This window comes from Sminthopsis crassicaudata, chromosome 2 (assembly GCF_048593235.1).
Source record: "Sminthopsis crassicaudata isolate SCR6 chromosome 2, ASM4859323v1, whole genome shotgun sequence".
Classification (NCBI taxonomy): domain Eukaryota; kingdom Metazoa; phylum Chordata; class Mammalia; order Dasyuromorphia; family Dasyuridae; genus Sminthopsis; species Sminthopsis crassicaudata.
The window spans coordinates 171,871,400-171,896,125 of NC_133618.1; the positions used below are offsets into that span (position 1 = coordinate 171,871,400).

At 33.4% G+C, this 24,726-nt stretch overlaps 1 protein-coding gene across 10 annotated transcripts in view; it reads right to left on the reverse strand.

The window, feature by feature from the left end:
- The window catches only part of PLCB4 (phospholipase C beta 4), a 461,856-nt gene that overhangs the window by 359,352 nt on the left and 77,778 nt on the right, over window positions 1-24,726 (reverse strand). The window contains exon 1 of one of the 10 annotated variants that reach the window (XM_074287878.1): window positions 449-3,115. The exons of the other annotated variants lie outside the window; for them this stretch is intronic. The gene's annotated coding sequence lies outside the window, so the exon portion shown is untranslated. Of the gene's footprint in view, window positions 1-448; window positions 3,116-24,726 lie in introns of those variants that run through there. 10 annotated transcript variants of the gene reach the window in all.

Consider the following 24,726-nt stretch of genomic DNA (forward strand, 5'->3'; position numbering starts at 1 on the left):
AAAACAGCTTTAGATAAAAATAAATTCAAAGTTGTAATATTGTTTGAGGCAAATTATACAGAAGATATATTAAATGAAACCTTTTATATTAAAATCAGACCAAAACTATACAGCTTAATAATTTATTTTGTTTGCTTGGATTTTCTGTAATTAAAATATATTTACCAAATACCTGCCACATTTGCACAGCAAGTCAATAGTACTAATACTAGTAGGTGTCAGAAAACAGTCTCTGTTCCATAGCTGCCTAAACACACAAATTATTTATCTTTAGGGAAAACTGAAAACGGGACTTGGAAACATCATCTGCTAAATGTATTCAACAAATCTATTTTTTTTAAAAATAGGACCCTATAAAACCTTGAATTCTGCTCACAATTTGTTAAAAAACAAAAACAAAACAACAACAACAACAAAAAAAAAAAAAACAACCAATCTATTCTCTTACCTGAAATAACGGAGAGGGGTTTGGTATTTCAACTCAGAAGCAAGCTCTTGAGAACACTATTGATCTAAGGTTGAAAAGTGTAACTGCAATCACAGCTCTTTAGTAAGCCTCAAGGTTTCAAGGAGGGAGGGAGGGGAGAGAATGGGAGGTTTCAGAGTGAATAAGCACAACTCAGCCAGTGATTGTAACAATAACGGTTGACTGATGGGCAGTCCCATACCTCTGCCCTTCGAAGTGAGTCTCGGCAAAGATAGAAAAAGGAGAGAAAGGCCCATGACATGTACTTTTCTCACTGCTGGCAGAACAACAAAAATTGCCTTTTTTTTTTTTTTTTGATGGGCACAGCACAGTGATAATAGGATCACTGCAAATACCAAGAAATGTTCCTTTCTGTGAACCTGTGTTCAATTCACTATTCAATGCCTAAAATTTGAGCATTTGGTTCATAAGTTTAAATATAATGTACCTATTCATGATTTTCTCTAAAACTGTCTACATGCATAGCTACTACAATCAAAGTAGATTAATTGACTAAAAAACAATGCCAGTAATAATGATAACAGAACTACATCTAACTCTTAATTATTCAGGAAGCTGATTATCAGATTGAGGATAGAGATATATATATATAATTTTTGTTTCAACTTTCTCCTCCTGCCACCTTCTGGCTATATTCCTCCCTTACAATACCTAGCAGAGATAAGGAGGGTATAGAAAACTCACTTAAATTGGCTAGGTATTAGGGATCATATGAATTTTTTGTTTTGAGGGAAAGAAAATTGAAACTACATGCCTAAAATGAAGGTGGGAGCAGCTCTACAGCTATCAGTTCTACCCTTGCCCATAATTTGTAAAGATTTTTAAAAATCCTATCTCTTTTGCATCTTTTGGAATAAAGATATGCTTCTGTGTGTTCTTACCCACACCATAGCTTGGATTCCAATTTAAGAAATATTTTAACTTTGACTAAATCTCCAAATGCACCTTTTTTCTTAGTTATTAGAAGTGATATAACTTTATTGGACTCTAGTAGTGAATTTAATAATGACAATGAGACTTTGCCCACATGTACTCAAGGTGCTTTAGAACAATTACTGAATCACAAAGGTCCCTCACTATCTCTACTTTCATTTCTAATATTGCAGCGTGTCCAATTTTAGGAGTTTTAAGATTGTGAAACTAAATTTTATTTCTACCAAGAGGAGCATTTCATGTTTTTATTCCATTCTGTAAATATTTACTCAGCACTATGCTCTGTGCCTTTAGAAATATAAAGTCAATATAAGATATAGTCCCTGCTTTCCAAGTGTTTCAAATTTTTATTTAGGATCTTGAAAATTACCAAAGTGATTTCCATACCACTGTATGGCCATTTCATGTTAGTATGTAACAGAATGTATAGAAGCAAAATAAAGTGATATGTGCTGATGCCAGAATCAATGAAATTAAATTAGTGCATGTCCCTCAGCCTTCCAACTATAGCATTGCCCCATACGTTAGACTTGAATTTGGAAGGTCCATTGTATTTTTATTCTTTGTCTTCTAGGTTTGTCCCTGTACATTTTAACCATGCCTACGAACAGGAACAGGTGGAGAGAGAAATGAATGGGCAAGCTGAGCAAAGCTAACAATTGCATTCCTAGGAGCTATACCTCACAGTCACATTACTCATAACTTACTGTCTTAGCATATTATACTCTTCTTACTCTCTCAAGCCTTCTTATTGGTGCTATTGTTCAGCTACTATACTTTTAAAAATTAATTTGTATTTATATTTAAAGCATATTGATAGGATAAAATTCAGATTTGGCAACTTCCAATCTGACCATTACTAAAAGACGGAAGTTAATTTATTTAACATGAGGCAGGATGAGCTGATTTCCCAGATAACTAAACCTAAATTTCCTAAGCTTCTTAAAACACACACAATACATACACACAGATACCATGCTTTTTGCCTTCTTAAAATTATTTAATCCTTTCTTGATGGCTGTTACCAATATAAATATCAATAGTTATATTGTGCTATAGCATATTCATTCCCCAAGATTATTAACATGTAGAAGATTATTTGTATCTCTACAATACAAGGCAGCTGATTAGTATGATTTTTTAATTCCTGCATCTACTTTTATATTATTTGTCTTTCACCATTAGCTGAAAACAAATGACAATCATTTCTTGCTGTTTTAGGTAAAATGCCTCTGGCAATCCAAATCCAAAATTTTACTGCTTCTGAATCTTTATGAAGTTTGTAACATACAACTATGTGCAAAGTACAACTGAAAAGGTTCTGAGTAAGGACATGAGAATTTTTCTGACTAAAGTTCTTAGTTTTGCTATATGAACTTCATGGTAGTAATTCTGGCAGCAAAAAGAAAAAAAAGTTTTTCCCCATTTAGTCCTTCCATCACAGGGAACTTCTAGATAACTGAGGATTAGCAATAAATAATCTCTTTTAAGGCAAAATATTACTGTAATTAAAAAATATACAAAAGAGCAGGCATTAATGCAAATTACAATTCCCAGGAGAAATGCTATTCATTCTCTTCCACCAATTTATATATACGTATCTTTCTTTGATTAGGTAACAGAAATGAATTTATTTTCTGATTCTGACCAACAGAAGTTGCTCAAAAACCAATAGATTAATTTCATTCCACACTACAAAAAAGATAAAAATTCTTCAAGTGGGGAAAAAAATCTTTGAACATGCTTTTGCATCTCTTTAAAAAAACAAAACAAAACATAATGTGGGTAAAAAACTGGAACAATTGTTCTACTGAATCTTTCATATTTCCCACCTAATTTTTTATTCGAAAAGCAACAAATCTATAAATCATGAGTGGCAACAATAACAGATGACAAAGAAGTTTCTCAGTAATCTTATTCTAAGAGCTGTTGGGCTAACATGGGTGACATTTCAATAAACATTGCCAACCCAGACTTTGCTATATTCCTAAATAAATTATTGGAAATTATTATTTCAACAAAGTGACATTTTAAATAATATATCTATAATGAATTACATGTTTTAGTCTTCTTCAGTTATATTTGTTGACTAAATGGAACCCTTTTTAATATATGGTAGTGTATAAAAATAATTATCAATAATATGAGTCAAAGGGAAAAAATGATAAAGAAAAGACACTACTGTCACCAAAGTCAGTAATAGATTTTTAAAACCATGAAATGTAAGGGACTTTTGAATATCTCACAAATTTATAGTTTTCTTTTTTTATGTTCCTCTAAAACTGTGTCCCATATGGACACAGAGGTTCAAGCAATACAAAGTATTTGCAAGGAGAAATAATTTTTACTGATAATTCTTTGTCTCATCATATAGCATCAATAAAGTTAATCTTATTGGGCAGAAAAAAATAGAACCAAAAAAAGGAAAAATAATAGTCTTTTAAGGTAGCAAATTGTAGTTGTTAGGTCATTTTCTTTTCTGCTACAGGGTCATGTAATAGCTCTCAATATCATAATGGTCTCATTTTACCAGCCCAACCCTATATATTTTGATCAATTTTCCCTAGGTGCTACATCTACAATTCTGGTGAAAAATGGTGCTAAGGATTATTATTATATTATTATATTACATTATAAATTGTATCCTTTTTTGTCATTGTGATTTGTAGTAAGCAATCAGAGGAAGAGTGGAACAGTTAATGACTTTTGATAAAAAGCCATGCAGCAGTTTACCCAAGGAGACCAAGTTAACACAATAGGTGAGATAAACAGAAAGCAAAGCCAAGGTTACAAATAACTCTATTACTGCTCATATCAGAGCATAAGATTTCATATGTACCAAGATATTTGCATTTCTTCATCTCATCTATGTTGCATTTTTTTACGTTGAGCAATTATGAGCAATTAATTACTTACAGTATTACAATAAAGAGTTATATTTTTATAGAAAAGACAACATACTGAAAAGTGAGATTTAGGTAGTCATGTCTGTGAGAAACTTAACTAGTCAGGATATAATAATATATAATAATATAATTTTATCAAAAGTCCTAAATATCATTCTTCCCTTAGCTGTTCCACCCTTCCTCTGATTGCTTTTTACTAATCACAATGACCTAAACTCTTATAAAGAACTACTTTCCTAGATATGGCTTCTCTTTGCTCCAAGACTCCTTATGTTCTTTCTTCTTGCTCACAGGCATAAGAAAAGGAGAAAAGATCATCTCCATGTTTACCTTTATATAATAAGACTCTTTCTTTTCCAATCAGAAAAAGGTTTCCCTTGACAACCAAGTTTCTATGTGACTAGTTCCAGCTAACTCAAATACTATGTTTTCTGACTTAAGCTCACTGTTTGTTTAAATACTATTTTGTACAACATGACTTAATATTGCCTTTCCCAAAGATCTACAGTTGTCACTCCAGCACTTTTAAAGATTTTTTTTTCATTTGTGCATGCAAACTTAAAACAATCTGAACAAATAATTCTAAAATACAGTTACATAGCAATCCCATCACATAAATATAAAATTAATCAAATTTCACTTCTCCAGTCTTCTTCCTGCCTGAATACATTTCCATGGGTATCATTAATCTTGTAATTGTTCAGATGACTTTCTTCCCGGGACAAAAGAGGAAAAGTCTGAACAACAGAATTCTGTGAATTGTGGTCCTAGTTGCAGCAGCCTATTTCAGCATAAGAAGGAGTAGATCGATCATCTGCTCTGATGTAGAGGAAGTTTAATCTACCACCCTAAGAGTTTTTTTAAAAAGAATTGAGGCTATACCAGAAGAGGAAAGTTGTAGAGGGCAGGACAATGGGCAGTGGCACTGAATTGGTTACTCAGTGAGTCATAGAGAAGGCTAAAGAAGTCTCTGCGAGCAGTTTGAGACATACCTTCTGAAACTAAAGACTTCTGTCTGTGTCCATTTTGAGGTATATAAAAAGTTGAACTCCTCAAATTTCTTCTCTCTTCCCTGCTATGTAAGGTGTTTGTTTCCTAGATGCTTTCCATCATTAAAAAAGGTTTCTATTTCTTAATTTTGTTCCATGATAAAAATATGCCTTATTACTTCTTTGTGATGTATATCTTTGTATTAATTATATGCAGATAAGAGTTCCAGAAGGCACCAGTGAATAGCTTAGCATACACAGAACAAAATTGGGTCAAAGAAATGATTATACTGCCCTCCCGAACTTTAGGATTTCCTAGCCATATTCCTGAGTAAATTGTGATAGAATTGTATGGTTTTTATTTTTAATATTTTTTAGTAATTTCCCAAAAGACAGACCTAAACTGGATCCAGGTCTTTTATTCCTTTCCCTTAGGCTAAAAATGGGTCAGAGCACTATTTTGCCATCTGGGACAAGACTGGGGCTGTTGCTCCAGTGTCATCACTCACTCTTTCAGTTTCTGTTTCTTTCCCTAGTAGGGAAGAAGGGTGGATGGGATAAGTTAAGGGAAATAACTAAGAAGTATGAGCTGCATACTGAGAGAAGAAATAAGTGTGGCCAGACATAACCATTAACTACCACTTTCATATAGCAGAAGTAAGACATAGCATTGCTACACTTTTTTTTCCTTTAACTTTCTCATTATTGGGCAAAGACTGCCAGAAAGCATTCACTTGCAGGCTTTATCCCCAAAGCACAGGAATCAATTCAGGAACTATTTACTTTACACAAGCTAGCCTAGCTACTCTTAAGACACAGAAAGAAAATTAGAGATCCAACCACTACACATTTCTACAGAATCCTTACAAAGTCCCAATTTTTAATTATCTGGCCAACTGCATCTTTACACAATCAGAGGTTCCCAATAAGTAATAGCTCTCTTTTTTGTTGCTCTGACCAGAATTATGGTTCAGTACCTAAGAAGAGATAGACCTGGTTGTATCCATTGTAGTTGCAATCACAACTTAATAAATCCACAAGCATTTATTAAAAAGTATATCTCCACTTCTCCATATAAATTTATTTATATCTTAATAATGTTTAACAGTTAGTCAAGAAACATTTATTCAATGCCTACTAGGTTCTAGGTACTGTGCTGGAGACACAAAAAGAGTCAAAATACAGTCCTTCCCTCAAGGAGATTACAGTTTTATATTATAAATCTAAAGAAAATGGACCTTCTAATATTCACTGCATAATAAATACAGCAGAGGGTTAAAAGATTTCACCAATTACAAATGATCTTGCTTATGATTCTACTATCCCAGGTCAGATAACTTACAATATTTTAAAACAAAACTTGTCATGGGGGTAGGAGAGAGAAAAATAGTTATGAAGCTTATACCACTCTGAAAATAGCCATCACGTTCAAGGCTTCATCTAATCAAACTAAAATAGGTCTATTCCAGTTTGCAATGTACAAATATAAGGAGAAAAGGATTGTATAGGAGAGTCTCCAACCAATTTGATGATAGTATAGGTTATGGGTTTTTCTTTGCCTGGGCTTAGGAAAGCAATATCCCATGCAAAACCTAAGCATGTCCATTTGTGGCTTGTTGAAAGGACACACCTAGCTATTGACTTAGTTTTTAGTGACTGGTATTGTCCAAAAAGTGATGGTATAGATAGGACAACAGGAGAAAATATTCTGATCTGAAGAACAATCTCATTTAAGTCTTACTACGTTCCATTGCCCCTTTCTTTTGGTAGAGGAGAAAAACATCATTAAGGAATACTTTTAGTTTTTTCTCTATAAGAATATATGTTTCCTACTATATCCACTCACATGAAAGAGTGTTCCAAATCACTACTGATCAGAGAAATGCAAATTAAGACCACTCTGAGATACCACTACACACCTGTCAGATTGGCTAAGATGACAGGAACAAATAATGACAAATGTTGGAGGGGATGTGGGGAAATTGGGACACTAATACATTGCTGGTGGAGTTGTGAAAGAATCCAGCCATTCTGGAGAGCAATCTGGAATTATGCCCAAAAAGTTATCAAACTGTGCATACCCTTTGACCCAGCAGCGCTACTACTGGGATTATATCCCAAAGAAATACTAAAGAGCGGAAAGAGACATATATGTGCCAAAATGTTTGTGGCAGCTCTTTTTGTTGTAGCTAGAAACTGGAAGATGAATGGATGTCCATCAGTTGGAGAATGGTTGGGTAAATTGTGGTATATGAAAGTTATGGAATATTATTGCTCAGTAAGAAATGACCAGCAGGAGGAATACAGAGAGGCCTGGAGAGACTTAAATCAACTGATGCTGAGTGAAATGAGCAGAACCAGAAGATCACTGTATACTTCAACAACGATACTGTATGAGGATGTATTCTGATGGAAGTGGAAATCTTCAACATAAAGAAGATCCAACTCACTTCCAGTTGATCAATGATGGACAGAGGTAGATACACCCAGAGAAGAAACACTGGGAGGGGAATGTAAATTGTTAGCACTAATATCTGTCTGCCCAGGTTGCATGTACCTTCGGATTCTAATGTTTATTGTGCAACAAGAAAATGATATTCACACACATGTATTGTACTTAGACTATATTGTAACACATGTAAAATGTATGGTATTGCCTGTCGTCGGGGGGAGGGAATAAGGGAGGGGGGGTAATTTGGAAAAATGAATACAAGGGATAATATTATAAATATATATATATATATATAATAAAAAAAAATTAAAAAAAAAAAAAAAAAAAAAAAAAAAAAAAAAAAAAAAAAAGAATATATGTTTCCTGAGGGCAGATATAGTCTTCACCTCTGTATTTGCATCCCCAGCACTTAGCTTAGTGCTTTGTCATTCATTTATTCACTCATCTTTCTTGAGGAGTAAAGTCTTGAGAGGAGAAAGTATTCTGAGATTCAGTTAGAGAGCTAGGCAGTTACCAGAATATAAAATGATTGCATTCAGTTCTTTCTAAGTCAGGTTACTTTCCAGTGACCTGTGTGACTTCATTATCTGTTTATGGAATTTTAAGTCTTTTGCATCAACACTTGTTATTGAATAAAATAAAGGCTATTCCATTTCAAATTTTCATTTATTATTATTGAATGCCTATAGGGGATTGGGATCTCTTTTAGCTATATATGTAGAAAACTAGACATAAGAGATATAAGAGATTATCTCACTGAAGAAAAAAGGTGAAACCTTTTTATATAAATTCCCAGGATCATATCCAGTCTGTACAAGTCCAGATTTTGGGTAGAGAGGCAGGTTACACATAAGATTTTTTTTTAAGTATATATATAAAACATATTTAATTAAAATATATTAGATATGAAATTGGTAGATGTCAATCAAAATATATAAAACAATACTCATAAAACCATTCATATTTTTATAGATTGGATAAAGTAATTATCAGAAAAATTATTACCATTGATGAGTCATAATTACATCCATGAATTTTGTTTATAAAATTTTCAACTTCAAAAGAAGCATAACTCTCATGTACTTGGATATTCATTACATCATCAGATCTCTTATGGTAACATAATGATGTTGTGGTAAGAAAAATATTCTTAATTTGGAGTTCATGGATATATATTATAGTACTCATGAGCTTAATGAGAAAAATGTATTTTTATTTGAACATAACAGGTTTGTTTCATAATGCTACAAAACTCTTCTGAGAAGTGATCCATCAGTCTTCACCATATTGCCAAAGGATTCCATGATGCTAAAAGTTTAAAAACTTCTGAAGTAAATAGGCTATAAAGCCCATTACAGACAGAAGAACTGAGTTTGAGTGCCAGTTCTGGCAATTACCAATTATGTGACCATATGTAAGTCACTTGAACTGAGTTTCAGCTTCCTTCTCTATACTTAAAGAATTTGTAATCTTACTGATGTGAGTATTCTGATTAAAATCACTATTTCTGTCCAAGTCGATAGAGAGTCAGGAGCTCATAGATTTAGAACTGAAAATCTAAGACCCATACCCGGCCAATAATCCCCTCAACAACATCTCCAAGAAATAATTGAAATAATTGCTCACCCTCCTCCTGAGGACCTCTACTGAATAAGAAGCCACTGCTTGTAAAATGCTAATCACTATTCATACTACTTTCCATAGTCAAATGGAACAAATCTAATCACTGTTCAATTTTATTCAACAAATATTTATTAAATGCATACTCCCCCAAACAGCAAAAACAATCTTCGGCCTCATGCATTTTACAATCTAATGAGGGAGACTACAAGTGAGCAAATAACAAAGCAAGCTATATATAGGATAAATAGGAAATAAATAAATAAAAGAAGGAAAACATAGGAATTAGGGTAAGGCTTCCTTTAAAAGGTGAAATTTTAATTGAAACTTAAAGGAAATAAAAGAGGGAAAATATGGGAAATAGGATAAGGCTTCCTATAGAAGGTGAGATTTTAATTGGAACTTAAAGGAAGTCAGAGAAGTCATCAGTCAAAATGAAGAAGAGAAAATGTTCCACTCATGGGAGATAGCCAGAGAAAAGGTCCAAAGTTGAAAGACAGTGAGTTGTTCATTGAAAAGCTTCATGTTTCATCATACTTGGAAAAAAAAATTGTGAGCATAGTTTAGAATCTTGATTAGTGTCAATACTCAGCAGATCACTGAACAAAAATTATTTTGGCAGATGCACCTGACAGACTTGAATAGTTTTAATATATGGATGTGATGTACTTTGCTTGAGGAAAAACTTCAAGTTATCACTTTCTTATACTAAATCAAATAGAGACCTCATATTTACTGTAGCCCTCTTTATGTTATATGACCATGAAAACACCTAGAATTTTGTTTTTAAAATTATCTCCAAAAACTTGCCTGTTAACATGCTTTCATTGAAAATACTCATAATCTGTGCAGAGGCTATTTTCATGAAAATTGTAAATATGTGTTAAAGTGGGCATATGTCTTTATTGGGTCACCATTTTTTTTTAATAATACCACCCATGATTGTTTCCCTTGTTCTCTTGGGAATCCTTCTTTCTCTTAAATATTTTAAGAATAAAATTCTTGAGAACCCTTTTAAAATAACAGTTTCTCCGATAAGATTTTTTTCAGGAAGACTGCCACTGGTGTTAGCCTATATCTTGCCATTGAACCCTCATGACTCTGGAGGAGACAGTAAGGCTTACAATTTTGCACAGCTCCACCTCACATAAATTGAATTCATTTGCAAGTCAAGGTGTCACCCCTCCCCTCTCATATCTTTAGTCCTCTTTGAGAATGAAGAATGAATAACAAAAACAACCATTCTGTAAGTATGTTGCCAAGTCCCGCTGCTATTCCCAATATCATCTTCTTAAATATACTTGCTACATTTTATCCCATGTATTACAGTACTAATTAATACTAGAGATTTAAATCCAGTTTAAGAGGTTATTAAATTTTTGTCACATATTTCTTTGACAGCCTAGAGAAAATTATCAATCCCTTCACAAAATAAAGTTTTTAAATGCATAAAATGAAATAAATATGATTTTAATGAATATGTAATTTTTTCCTATAGAATTCAAAGACCTTATGAACTTTATCTACTAGTCCAAAGACCCTAAATTAGGAACTCCAATCTTATCTAATATCTAAAATATGTTACTTTTTAATACTGTATTTACTTTGTTGACTTGCTATTCATATGGAATTACATGTTTTGAGTTCTATTTTGAATTTTCTAACTCCTTTTTAGAGTCTAAGTATAGAAATGCTCATTAACTTTTGATTTGGGTGGTGGTGGTGGTGATGGCAAAATTGAATTTTCTTACCACAATACTAGTCACTGTGTGTATATATATATATATCATACCTGTGTGCTTGAGAGGCAGAGTATTGTGAAGGAAAAGACTGAAATATACTTAAGAAGTTGCAATCAAGGAATTTAATTCTCTATCTTCGATTTATAGATTACACATTTAAATGTAGTATCAATTATTTTCAAAAAGGGTTGTTGTAAAAATCAAATAAGATCATTTATGTAAAGTAAAAACTTTAAAGAATTCTGTAAGCATCAAGTGCTATTATTGTTATTGTTATTATTATTATTCTCTTTACCACGAATAATTCTAAAGATTTTAAATGAGCTGACATTTATTTTCACAATATGGAGAGTTTGGAATGACATAACTAATACCTAGCAGAGTTTAAAAAGGAAGTATCCTAAAACAAGAGCAGATCTGAAGGGCACTTGAGATAATACTTCTTCCTCACCTTGGATTTCGGGTAGAATGTAAATCAACCCAAACTGATAGGTATGTTGATTGCCAGTTGATTGCCTTTCAAAGATGGGATTCAGAAGCCTCATTCTGTCTTCAGTTCCAATGAATAACAATTTCCTCTCACTAGAAGCCCATTTCCTTTAGTTCAATATTGCCAGTCTCATCAACTTCAAAGTCTCATAAGCCCTCTGCAAAGCACATTTTTTTCTAAAAAACTTTTTAAACCACTCTTTTAGACAAGCATTTTGTCTATCATCTCTTCTCTTTCCTCTCTGAACTATCGCTTTACATTCATCAGATTTTAAATAGTAAAATATTCTGATTGTTAATCACTTGGCCATTCTGGAACTATTATATTCACTAAGTAAGCACTACATTGACACATATAGATGATTGCTGCATTGATCTCACATATAATTATCTTAAAATACTCTTTAGATATGAAAAACATTGGATTATCTTCCTTATTTTCTTCATGTAACTCTTCCCTGGACTTTGATTACAGAAGCAGTTCTTAGAATCAGAAGTATTCTCTAGAATTATTTATTTCTAGTAGTCTAATCATTCAAAGTAAGAGGAAAGAGATTTACCATGGGGGTACTACCCAAATCATCTATATTTTTTCCTTCAATTTAAAAAAAAAAGGTCATTTTACAGCTAAAATAGAGAATATAATAAATTATATAGTGATATAGCTCCCAACAGAGAACCAATATCATCATCCATCTTTTTCTTGGATGAACTTTAATAGCTATTCAGAAATATAAACAATGATTGTTAAACCCATTTATTACTACTATATATTCTCCTCACTGGGATCCAACTGAACATGATACCTGTCTGCAAGTATCTGAAGACTTATTTTATGGAAAAGGGATTAAAATTGTTCTGCTTAGCTCCAGGGGGCATAATAAGGACTAGAAGATTCAAAAAGTCTACTTTAGTAAGAAGATGTAAAGAAAAATTTTCTAAATATTTCAGTTATTTATAAATTTAGTGGTCGCTTCCTTAATATTTTTCTTTAAGACAAAATCTATATGTCTACTTGGATGTGCTGACAAACAGATTCTTATTCATTTGTATTATGACCTCTCTCCTAACTGACATTCTATGATTCAATGACCAAAAATGCTTGATTTTTATGATAGTAGAATTAAAAGAGCTCAACAATAAACAAATGTTGAAATGCAATGTAATCTTATTCTGAAAAACTGGTTACATTTACAATCAACATTTATTTTATTCTCAAACTCATTTTTCTATTTTTTAATGTTTTCTCTCTATATTTTGTTCTTCTTGTTCAGTAGTTTTAATACTGTCCAACTCTGTGTGACCCATTTGAGTTTTCTAAGCAATGGTGCTATCATTTCCTTTTCTAATTCATTTTACCAATGAGGAAACTGAGACAAACAGGGTCAAGTGACTTGTCCAGGGTCATATAACTAAGTATCTGAGAGAAGATTTGAACTCAGGTCTTCCCGACTCCAAGCCTAACAATATATTCACTCTTGCTTGCCCTATCTCCATATTAAATGAAGCTTTTTTGGCCACTGAATCAAAGAACTTCATTTAGAAAGGAGACCATCATACAAATGACTAAGAGTTCTCTTTTTAGCATATTCAACATTCATATAGTTTTAGAAACCTCAAAGGTACTTTCAAGAGCTAGCTATATGAATTTGTAAATTTGGTACTTCTAGGTACTTCCAGGCAAAAAAATAAAGCAAAATAATAAGTATTTTTCTAGCCTTTACTATGTATCATCCAGTATTAAAAACCCCAGGGATACAAATGGGAGTGAAAAGAGGCCCTTGTCCTCAAGATATTGCTTTCCAATGGAGAACTATAATATGAAAAGGAGTTGAAAAGGAAGGAGCAGGACAGCAGAGTTCCTCCAGGGACATACTGAAATATAGATAGCTGGAAGAATAGCATTGTCTGACCCTCAAATGTAGGGCTCAGGTATAAACTAACCAATTAGAGTAGTGGCTGCCATGGCAGAAAAGATGTTCCCAGGTAACATTGCAAAGGCAGAGAAAGTCCCTAAGTTATGGTGGTGATGTGCAGAGAATTCTAAGAATTCAAATTAAAATTTTTAAATTTAATGTCACCTGTTCACATAAATGAAACAAATTTGCAAAAGATCACTACATTATTTCTAGCATCACTAGCATTATTTCTAAAACTAACTTTGAAATCTGAAATAACATACTGTTTCCTAAAGCTGCTACTGAAACCACAGAGAAAGGGTTATTCCTCTTAAAATAAAGTTCAAAGACCTAATAAATATTTTGAAGAGTAATGCCAACATTCTGATTTCCCAAAGCTCATTCCAAGAGACAGAGCAAACAACCACAGTAAGATGTTGCATCCCTTCCTCTGAGTCATAACTACCTGCTTTGGGAATGCAAGATTCTAGGTTTACTCCCTTTGGGAGGTCTCCTCTTTGAGAGAAGTGACCCAGTAATTTGCATAACTCCATCCAATTGTCCTAAGGTTGATGAAAGAAGGAAAGACCAAAGGAAAGAAATGGGAATGCCATTTCAAATCCTTCCCACTTTTTTTCCCCCCTCAACAAAAACACAATAAGTGGTGCTGATATACAGAGGAGGCACAATGCCTGAGAAATGGAGGAGAGAAAAAACAAGAGACCTGAAATACTGTGACTAAGAAAAAGTAGAAGAGGTATAATATTGTAAACTGAAGTTTCTTTATAATCTCTGATAATTCTTGTACAAGAACTAATGATAAAGCTGAAGAACAGGGGGGAAAGCAACAGAAAATGGGGACTATAATATCTTCCAAGAGCAAAGCAAAATAGTGACAGGGAAAAAGGAAATTTCTATGGAATCATAAGTCTGTCTCCTATAGTCTGTTTGTTTAAGAAAGTAGGGAAATGGAAGATGGTGGAATGAAATCAGGAAACTGTTTGAGTTTTCCCAGTTTTCCTAGAAAGCCACATGAAACCAAGTCTCTGAACAGAATATGAGAGAATGAAACCATTCTCCAGCTCAAGATAGACTGAAAAAACTTCAAGAAAGGCCATTCTCAGTGGAGTGAAAAAAGTATCCTGACTAAATTGGATAGACTCTAGGAAAGTAGGTGAGAGGGTCTTAATCATAACAAATCAGCAACTAAGACACTCAGTCCTGGATCAGTAGAGGAGCAAATCAATGGGGCAGCTTCTAGTCCCAGATCAGAAGTCAAACTGGGAAACCAGGCTGTTTCCTGAAAAAGAGCAGGCAAAGGTATCCCCTATAAAAATGAGGGATCCTTGTGCTCAAAGCTGAGGCTCAGAACTGCACAGGAAGCTTGGAACAGTGCCATCTTTACTCCAGAAACAGAGCTCCACCTTAAAAGTGAAGAAGAAGAAGAAGAAGAAGAAGAAGAAGAAGAAGAAGAAGAAGAAGAAGAAGAAGAAGAAGAAGAAGAAGAAGAAGAAGAAGAAGAAGAAGAAGAAGAAGAAGAAGAAGAAGAAGAAGAAGAAGAAGAAGGAAGAAGAAGAAGAAGGAGGAGGAGGAGGAAGGGAGGAGGAGGAGAAGAAGAAGAAGAAGAAGGAGAAGAAGAAGAAGAAGGAGAAGAAGAAGAAGAAGAAGAAGAAGAAGAAGAAGAAGAAGAAGAAGAAGAAGAAGAAGAAGAAGAAGAAGAACAAGGAGGAGGAGGAGGAAGGGAGGAGGAGGAGGAGAAGAAGAAGAAGAAGAAGGAGAAGAAGAAGAAGGAGAAGAAGAAGAAGAAGAAGAAGAAGAAGAAGAAGAAGAAGAAGAAGAAGAAGAAGAAGAAGAAGAAGAAGAAGAAGAAGAAGAAGAAGGAAGAAGAAGAAGAAGGAGGAGGAGGAGGAAGGGAGGAGGAGGAGAAGAAGAAGAAGAAGAAGGAGAAGAAGAAGAAGAAGGAGAAGAAGAAGAAGAAGAAGAAGAAGAAGAAGAAGAAGAAGAAGAAGAAGAAGAAGAAGAAGAAGAAGAAGAAGAACAAGGAGGAGGAGGAGGAAGGGAGGAGGAGGAGGAGAAGAAGAAGAAGAAGAAGGAGAAGAAGAAGAAGGAGAAGAAGAAGAAGAAGAAGAAGAAGAAGAAGAAGAAGAAGAAGAAGAAGAAGAAGAAGAAGAAGAAGAAGAAGAAGAAGAAGAAGAAGAAGAAGAAGAAGAAGGAGAAGAAGGAAATACCAAAAGAAAAGGAAATAAAAAGAGCAAGAAACAGCAAAGAACTTTGAAGATAAGAAAGCTACCATAGAGACAAGAAGACCAAAGCACAAACTCAGTGGAGGACAGGATGTCCACAGAAGAAATCTTTAAGAGTGAGATAAATTGATCTTAAGCCCAAGAGGCTTCTTGGAAATGCTCATAAAAGACTGCAGAACGCAAATAAAAGAGATTAAGAAAAAATGAGAAAAGAAATGAGGACAAGAGGACATTGAGGAAAAACTGCCCAACATTTTAGAAACAGAGGGGAAAATACTCATTGAAAAAATCCATTGATAACCCTTGGAAAGAGATCCCACAAGGAAACCTCCAAGGAACATTGTTGTGAAACTCCAAAACTATAATCTCTAGGAAAAAATACTGTAAGCTGCCTGACAAAAATAATTCAAATATCAAGGAGCAATCATCAAGATTACCCATAATCTGGCAGCTTCTACAATAAAAGGCTGAAGGGCCTAGAATACCATATTCCAGAAGGCAAAGGATGTGGTGACAACTAAGAATTAACTACCCAGTCCAATTCAGCATCATCTTTCAGGGAAAGAGATGGAGTTTCAATGGAGTAAGAGACTTTCAATCTGGTCTATTGGAAAAAAAAATCAGAACTAAACAGAAAACACAGGACTCAAGAGAAGCATAAAAAGATAAAAGGGGAAAATATATTTAAAGGTTAAACTATTTATATCTCTAGATGAGAAAACAATATCTTTAACTCTTAATAACTGTATCTGTCACTGGGGTAGACAGAGAGGTAGACCACAGGGATTTAGGATGTAATTGTAAATAAGCTCTGATTTGATGACACCAAAGAAAAAAGACATTAATAGGTAGAAAAATGTCTGTACTAGAAAAAGAAAGGAAAGTTGTAATGGGACAATTAGTTCACACCAAAAGGCTCCAAAAGACCTATTACACTTACAGGAAAAAAGGGAGGTGGGGATGAGTATTGTTTGAAGATTGAGCTCATCAGTTTTGGCTCTAAGAGGGAATAACTTAATCATTCAATTGGGTATAGAAATTTATCTAATGCTATAAAGAAGTAGGAAGAGAAAAAGGGAACAAAAGGGAGGGATAGAACATAAGGGAGGGCAGAAACACTAGTGGCTAGAATGGATTAAAAAAACACTACTAAGAGAAGGGGGCAGGGGTGATAGATAAGGTAGTGGGTAGGTTGGGTAAAAAAACACAGGATTAAGGCTAGGGTGGAAAGAGAGAACAAAAGTATATACAGGGGAGAAAATAGGATGGAGGGAAATACAGAGCTGGTAATCATAACTGTTAATGTGAATGAGATGAACTCTCCCATAAAACAGAAGCAAATAGCAGAGTGGATTAAAAAAACAGAATCCTGCAATATGTTGTTTACAAGAAACACATATGACACAGACAGACATAGTAAAGGTAAAAGACTGGAACAGAATTTATTATGCTTCAGCTGAAATAAAAAAAAGCAGAGGTAGCAATGCTGATTCAGAAAAAGCAAAAGTAAAAATAGATCTCATTAAAATAGATAAGGAAAGAAAATACATCTTGATAAAAGATAGGATAAAAATTAAGTAGCAATGATACTAAATGTGTATGCACCAAGTGGTAGAGCAGGCAAATTCCTAAAGAAGATTTTAATCTAGCTACAGGAAGAAATAGACAGTAAAACTATTTTAGAGGGGGCAAAGAGAGCTTAATTTTTCCCTCTCAGAATCAGACAAATCTAACCACAACACAAACAAGAAAGAAACTAAGGAAGTTAAAAGGATTCTAGAAAACCCAGATATGATAGACCGCTGGAAAAAACTGAATAATGACAGAAAGGAATGTACCTTTTTCTCAGCAGTACATAGCACCTACACAAAAACTGATCATATATTAGGACATAAAAACTTCACAATCAAATGCAGAAAGGCAGAAATAGTAAATGCTTCCTTTTCAGACCACAATGCAATAAAAATTATATTCAATAAGGGCCAGGGAAAGAGACACTAAAAAACAATTGGAAATTAAATAATCTAATTTTAAAGAATGAGTGAGTCAAACAGCATAGTTTGTATAGCAGCCCTTAATAAATATTCTCTCCCACCTTTTTTATCTATTCACCTCTCCATTCATCTATTTATCTATATACCTTTCTATATTGTAATTTATATTTTAATTGCTACCATTGTGCATATTGTTTTTTGAATCTGCTTACTTAACAATGCATCCATTCATATGACTTTATAAACATTTTTGGTAAATTTGTTGGGTATGGAGAAAAACTTCAGAAATGCTTTCTTTGATTTTAATTTCCCACATTAGTAATTTGGAACAATATTTTTTGTAACTATTTACAGTGAATGTTATGGAATATTATTGTTCTATAAATAATGATCAGCAGGATGATTTCAAAGAGGCCTGGAGAGACTTACATGAACTGATGCTAAATGAAGTGAGCAGAACCAGGAGATCATTGTACAATGATTATACAATGATCAATTGTGATGAACATTGCTCTCTTCAACAATGAGATGAGTCAGGCCAGTTCCAATGGTCTTGTGATCAAGAGAGTCATCTGTACCCAGAGAGAGGAATGTGGGAATTGAGTGTGGATCACAACACATCATTTTCACTCTTTTTGTTGTTGTTTGCTTGCATTTTATTTTCTTTCTCATTTTTTCCTTTTTTGATCTGATTTTCTTGTTCACATGATATTTGTAGAAATAAGTATAGAAGAATTGCATCTGTCTCACGTTCATTGGGTTATTTGCTCTTTAGGAAAGGGGATAGAGGGAAAGAAAGGAAAAATTTGGAACACAAGGTCTTGCAAAGGTAAAAATTATCCATGCATATATTTTGAACATAAAAAGCTTTAATTTTTTTTAAAAAGACCATGTTTATGCCAGAATGCTTACTGTTTTTTAAAAAGTAAATTTTTTTGTTTTTTTTTTACACCTTAATTTTCCCCTTTATTGCTCATTGCTCCTCACTCTGTTGACCATTCTTTATAAAACGTTTTTAAGAGAAAAAAAGAAATGGAAAAATATCAGCAAAACCCTTCCTTTTACAAACAAGGAAGGGGAGAAAGGCAATAAAAATTTATTTAGGTATCTACCATGTGTCATAGGACCATAGTGCTTGAGTTAGAGGGTACCTTAGAGGTCATCCAATACAATTCTATCATTTTACTAAGAAGGAAACTGAGTCTCAGAGAGATTTAGTAGTTTGCTATAGGTCACAAAAGTGGTATAATAAACAGCAGATCTGGGATCTGAATTACATTTCTGGAACTCTAATTCAGTAGTCTTTACATTGATAGCCATTCTATTAATTCAGTGAAATTAGAACAAAAGGACTTTAACTATTCCATCTGTTCTCTGAATATTTATTCAGACTTGTCCATAGCATGAGTTTCAAGTTGTTTTATTAGCGATGTAAATATAGCCTACCTGTGAATATAACCATAAAATGGCCCAAAGCTAATTTCTCCTGTTTTGTTATATATTACTTTGCATTCATTAGCACCAGGCTCTCTGATCAGCTATTTACTCTCATGATCAATAAGAAGGCACACATGTAATGAAATATATTTTTCATATCCTACTGTGTATTTTGACTACTTATCTAATGATTGCTCTTATTGAATTAACTCATATCAAGTATATAAATGAAAGGAACATATTTACATATAGTTCCAGAATTTCCCTGGCTCACTAGAAGAGAAACTATTTAATAGTTACTCCAAAATAAATAACATCCATTTGTGTAGCTGCTTACTCTCACATCAACCATGGTAATGAATACTTGAATTATCTTTTTACACAAAATAAAATGTTCCTTGGCTATCTTAAAAATTGGAAAGCATAATTCCCCCTTCTGCCAATCTTATTGTTCATTTTCAAATTTGTCGGATTTCTATGCAACATTTTAACTACTCCAAAGGTTGGACATTTAACTCCCTCAAACTATTTGTAGCATTGCAAAATCTCAGAATTTGAGGTAACCTCACAAGCCATTAAGTTTAAGGCACAGCTGAACAAGACTTCCACCTACACTTCCACCCTGCCTACAATATTATAGCCTTTGCTGGAAGAATTGAAAAGAGGTCACCTGGTTCTTCCAGCTTTGAAGATAGGTATCATGTCAGCATACCTTCCTTCTCTCTCCATTCCAAGTGATGAGCTCTTGAAAGAAGCTAAACATTTCCCATTCATGTGACATGATTCACCATCCTGACTCCCTTCTTCTAGATTATCAATAAAGTCCCAAGAATTCTTCTACATGTTAGTAAAAGCATTAAATATAACCTACATTCAGTTAAGTTTGTACTAGAAAGCTAATAGAAGGATAGAGATACCTGAAACCCACAAATAATCCATTAAACTTCCTTGCATATTATCTTTTTATTTTTTTAAACTTTAATCGAGGCTTCTGGAAACCATATTTGACTTTTTGACCTCACAGTATTTCAATGACTCCTTTCTACCTCAAGGAAGCAGTAGCAAAAAGCTATGGGCATGGAAAAACAAGAGAAGAAACCTTGATAATCTAATTAGATAAGTGACTTCTGGATAACAGAGAATTGGCTAAATATCTAATAATAAAATTGGAATCCATGTAGACACATATTTGGAAGGCAAAAGGAGCTGAGAGAAAGAGTGGTACAAAGATATTCCCTTTTGTATTAATAAAAGAAAGCAAGTTATAAAGCTTTCATTTTTAAAAACTTGTATGAATTATAAACATTATTTTTTCACAACATAGTCATTTTTCAGTGTCAACATGCATAGTAATCCTATTTGACAGTATAATAAACATTGTTTTTTTCTATTATACCCCACTCCATTTTTAACATGGAGAGAAAAGTATTTCATGGGACTTTCAATTTTGGAGATGAGATTTCTGTTATGTCAATTATTAATGTTATTGCTTGGTCATTTCAGTCATATCTGACTTTTTATGACCCCATTTTAGGATTTTCTTGGCAAAAATACTAGAATGGTTTGCCATTTCTTTCTCCAGCTCATTTTATAGATGAGCAAAATGAGGCAAACACAATGACATGCCTAGCATCACACAACTAGCAAGTGTCTGAGGCCAGATTTGTACTCACAAAGATGAATTTTCCTGATTCCATAACCAGTGTTCTATACACTATACTGTCAAGTGGCCATTTACTCATAGCAAGGGCTTTATTTTTAAAGAATTTTCCATTCCAAATATCAAGCAGATCCATTTCATACAGCAAAAAACAAAGATGGAAGGGACTTTCTTCATAGTCTTGTAGCTCAGGTTTTCTAGTTCATTTTATGTATCTTGAAGAATTATTTTGGTCTCATATGCACAGAGAACACTAATTGTTAAGACATAAGCTGTGTACTCTAATAATGTGCAAACATCCTTGAAATTCTTTTTAATCCATGAAACATATTGTAAGTTTTATCTTGCTTAGAAATAGAGTGCTATTTATTTCCAAAGTTCCTGTTATTTGCCTGCCTTTTGACCCTGTTCAGAAATCTCTATACCACAGGAGCTCTAATACACAGCTGGGAAAATAACTGTCACTGAACTAAACATCTTCCCAAACTGACACCATGAGGTTGCCTTAGGGGACATCACATGGTTGGTCTGTTGCCTGCCTGTGTGTACAGCCTTGTTCTCTGGGATTTAATTTTATTTGAACTCTCTTTTGACCCTGAGACACTATATTTGAACACAAGAGCAGCATGGTATTTCCATGAGTTATAAAATACAAGCATGTTTTAAATAGCCTGTTGTTTCTTCTGCTCTCAAAGTAATGGAGTTAACCAAGGCCATCTTATACTGCAACTACTTTCCTTCAGGATCTTTATCTAATTGTTTGTGTGTGTATATGTATATGTGTGTATACAGATATATATATATATATATATATACATATATATATATATATATATATGTGTGTGTGTGTGTGTGTGTGTGTGTATACAAATATGTATATATGTATATTTGCCAACAGAAGGAACAAGAGATGTAATGTGGAAATTCCTGGTTTTCCTCCATTTATTGACATAAAATATATTTTAAAAGATTAGGTATATTCCAGCCTCTTTTAGAGGTCACTCTTGATTTCATAATTCAGAAAATCATGCAAAGTTTTTGTGAATCTATCTTTTTTTAATCTAATACTTTCTTAAAATTGGTAATTCCATCTTATTTATTCATTTCCTGAAATGTGCAAAATACTGTGCCAAGCAATTCCTTATTTCTGTCAAGTGCATTATCATCCTTCTAGGTTCCTTGGTGACATTTTATTCTCTATCAAATCCCCATAACCACCTTCAGCTGTCATCTTGTCACTTGTACCTCCACATTTCTTATTAACTGTCTGATCCTCTCTACATATATGACAACAATTGGATTCACTTTCATCGTCTCTTTCCTGGACTACTGCAACCACCTCCTAAATATTCCTGTTTCCAGATATGATCCCCTTCAACATACCTTAAACATAGCTGCCAAATTGTAATTACTAAAGTGAAAAAAGAATAAAATAATCCAACTTGAGAAGTTTCAATGACTCTCTAATGCTTCTGTTGAAAGTCCTCTTGCCTTTATCTAAAGTCCTTTGTAATGTGGTTCCAGCAATTTTCTAAACTGACCTACTTTCTGTTCCCTGGAAACATCATTTCAGCCTTACCTCTGGACATTTGCAGAAGTTATTATCCATGCCTGGAATACTCTGCCTCCTCACTTCTACTTCCCATCAAGACTAAGCCCAAAATTTATCTCTTCTATGAGACCTTTCTTACCCAGCTTATTGTCCATTAGCTATTTTTGTATTTGGTTTTCTTTGTACATGTTGATTTTTTCAAAAGTCCCTTGAAAGGAAATGATTGTATTATTTTGGTCTTAGTGTCCCCTTATCCTCCTCTCCAACTAGAATTAACATAATAAATGTGTAATAAATGCCTGAAATATACATCTCTCTCTCTCTCTCTCTCTCTCTCTCTCTCTCTCTCTCTCTCTCTCTCTCTCTCTCTCTCTCTCTCTCTATATATATATATATATATATATATATATATATATATATATATATATATATATATATATTTATATATATATATGGTTGGAGAGAAAACAGAAATAGGTGAATGTGATATCTCTGAAACTAAGGAAGAAAAGAGGGCCAAGGTGGAAGAAATAATAAATAATCTCAAAATATACAGCAAAGAGAATCAGAATTAAAATAAATGTAATTACATTGGTTAACTGGGAAATCATTGATGATAAAGCAATAATAGCAGTAGCATACTACTAGTAGTAATAATGGTTGTGGTGGTTGTAGTAGTAGCATTAGTGATAGGAGTAGGTTAATAGTTACTAGTGGTGTTGGTTTTATATATCACTTTAAGATTTGCAAAATATTTTTAAAATAGTGTTTATTCTGTGACTTTACAATAAGTATTTGATAGATATACAACTTCAAGGAGGAAGGGGATGACATATTAAATTCAGGGAATAGTTCTTCCTTTCCTGAACTTAGAAATTATTGTATGTATTACTAGTTTTGGAGAGTAGTGAAATCTTGAATGTTAAATCACAGTAGTTTATGTATTAGACTGTTTTCTAAAGAGATCAAGGACATGAAGGCTTGTATTGAAGAGTTGTGAGTTGCCTTTGGCATGTGAATTTTCCAATTTGTGATTATGCCCATTTTCTTCCTCAGGGTATTGTATGCACCGGTGGAATTATATGATCCTAGGTATAGGAAAAGTAAAAGAGTACCCCTTGTCCAGGAAGAGAGAGAATGAAAAAGGTTTGAGGGTCCTTACAATGCTCACTTATGATACTTAAATTTTTTCTACTTATGAGAAAACAAGTCCTAAGGGTCAAGCTTCATGGTTTATACTATACTGCACTTCCTAGTGTATTTAACATACTGAGTACATAGAGATATTCAATAAAACAGTTATGGAACTAAATGCTTTCTAAGTAAACATAAACACAGAATGAAGAACTGAAAGATCTCCCAATCACTTTAATTTGTCTATCTATTATGCTATGACACTGTTCAAGCCTTTCATTTTATAAATGAGGAAAATAAGGCCCAAGGAGTAAAATGATTTGACTAGGCCACACAGTTAGTAAGTAAGTAAATTTAGCCTTAAATCCAAGCTCTCTTACTCAAACCCTGTGATATTCTCACTATATAAATTGACTGCAATATAAAGGGCCCATCAAATTTTCTGTATAACAGCCATGAAATCAAATAATGAATTTGGGATTCATTGGGAAATTCCCATTCATTCCCATTTGGGAATTTCCCATTCATTCAATGGGGAAAAAAAAGAATATGGGAGTTACTATATATAAACCTGTGATATATTAATGTAATGAAATTTTATTGTGCAATGAAAAATGATGATTATTAGAAATTTTGAAAAAATAGATTTATAAAAAGCACAGTAAGCAGAACCAAAAGAATAACATAATGAACATAGCAATGTAAATGAAACTAATTCAGAAAGATAATCATACTCTGATTTTCTGACCAATTCTATTCAGAGAAATGATGATGAAACACTCCCTGCCTTCTCTCAATAGGGAGATCAAGGACTATAGATTCTGTATTGTGAAATGAAATCACTATATAGGATGATTTTCTTTAAATATTGTATTCTAAGAGAGGAGGGGATACAATTAATGGAAAATGGCTAGCATAAAAACAAAAGGTAGCATTAAACTAGCTTGCTGAATTTAACTGAAAGAAAACCATCTCTCATAGAATAAAAATCAGAATCTTGATGCACATAATTTCTTACTTTGTTTCTATGACTTAAAAAGTTACATATTATTAAAGTAATCATGTATTTCCATTTTTATTCTAGCATATTTATTCTTCTGACTTCAAAGGATCTTGGCTTTTAGATAAATATCATCCAAGAGGAGAAATGACCCATGAAGTTAAGTAAGTTGCAGATTTCTCATGGAGGC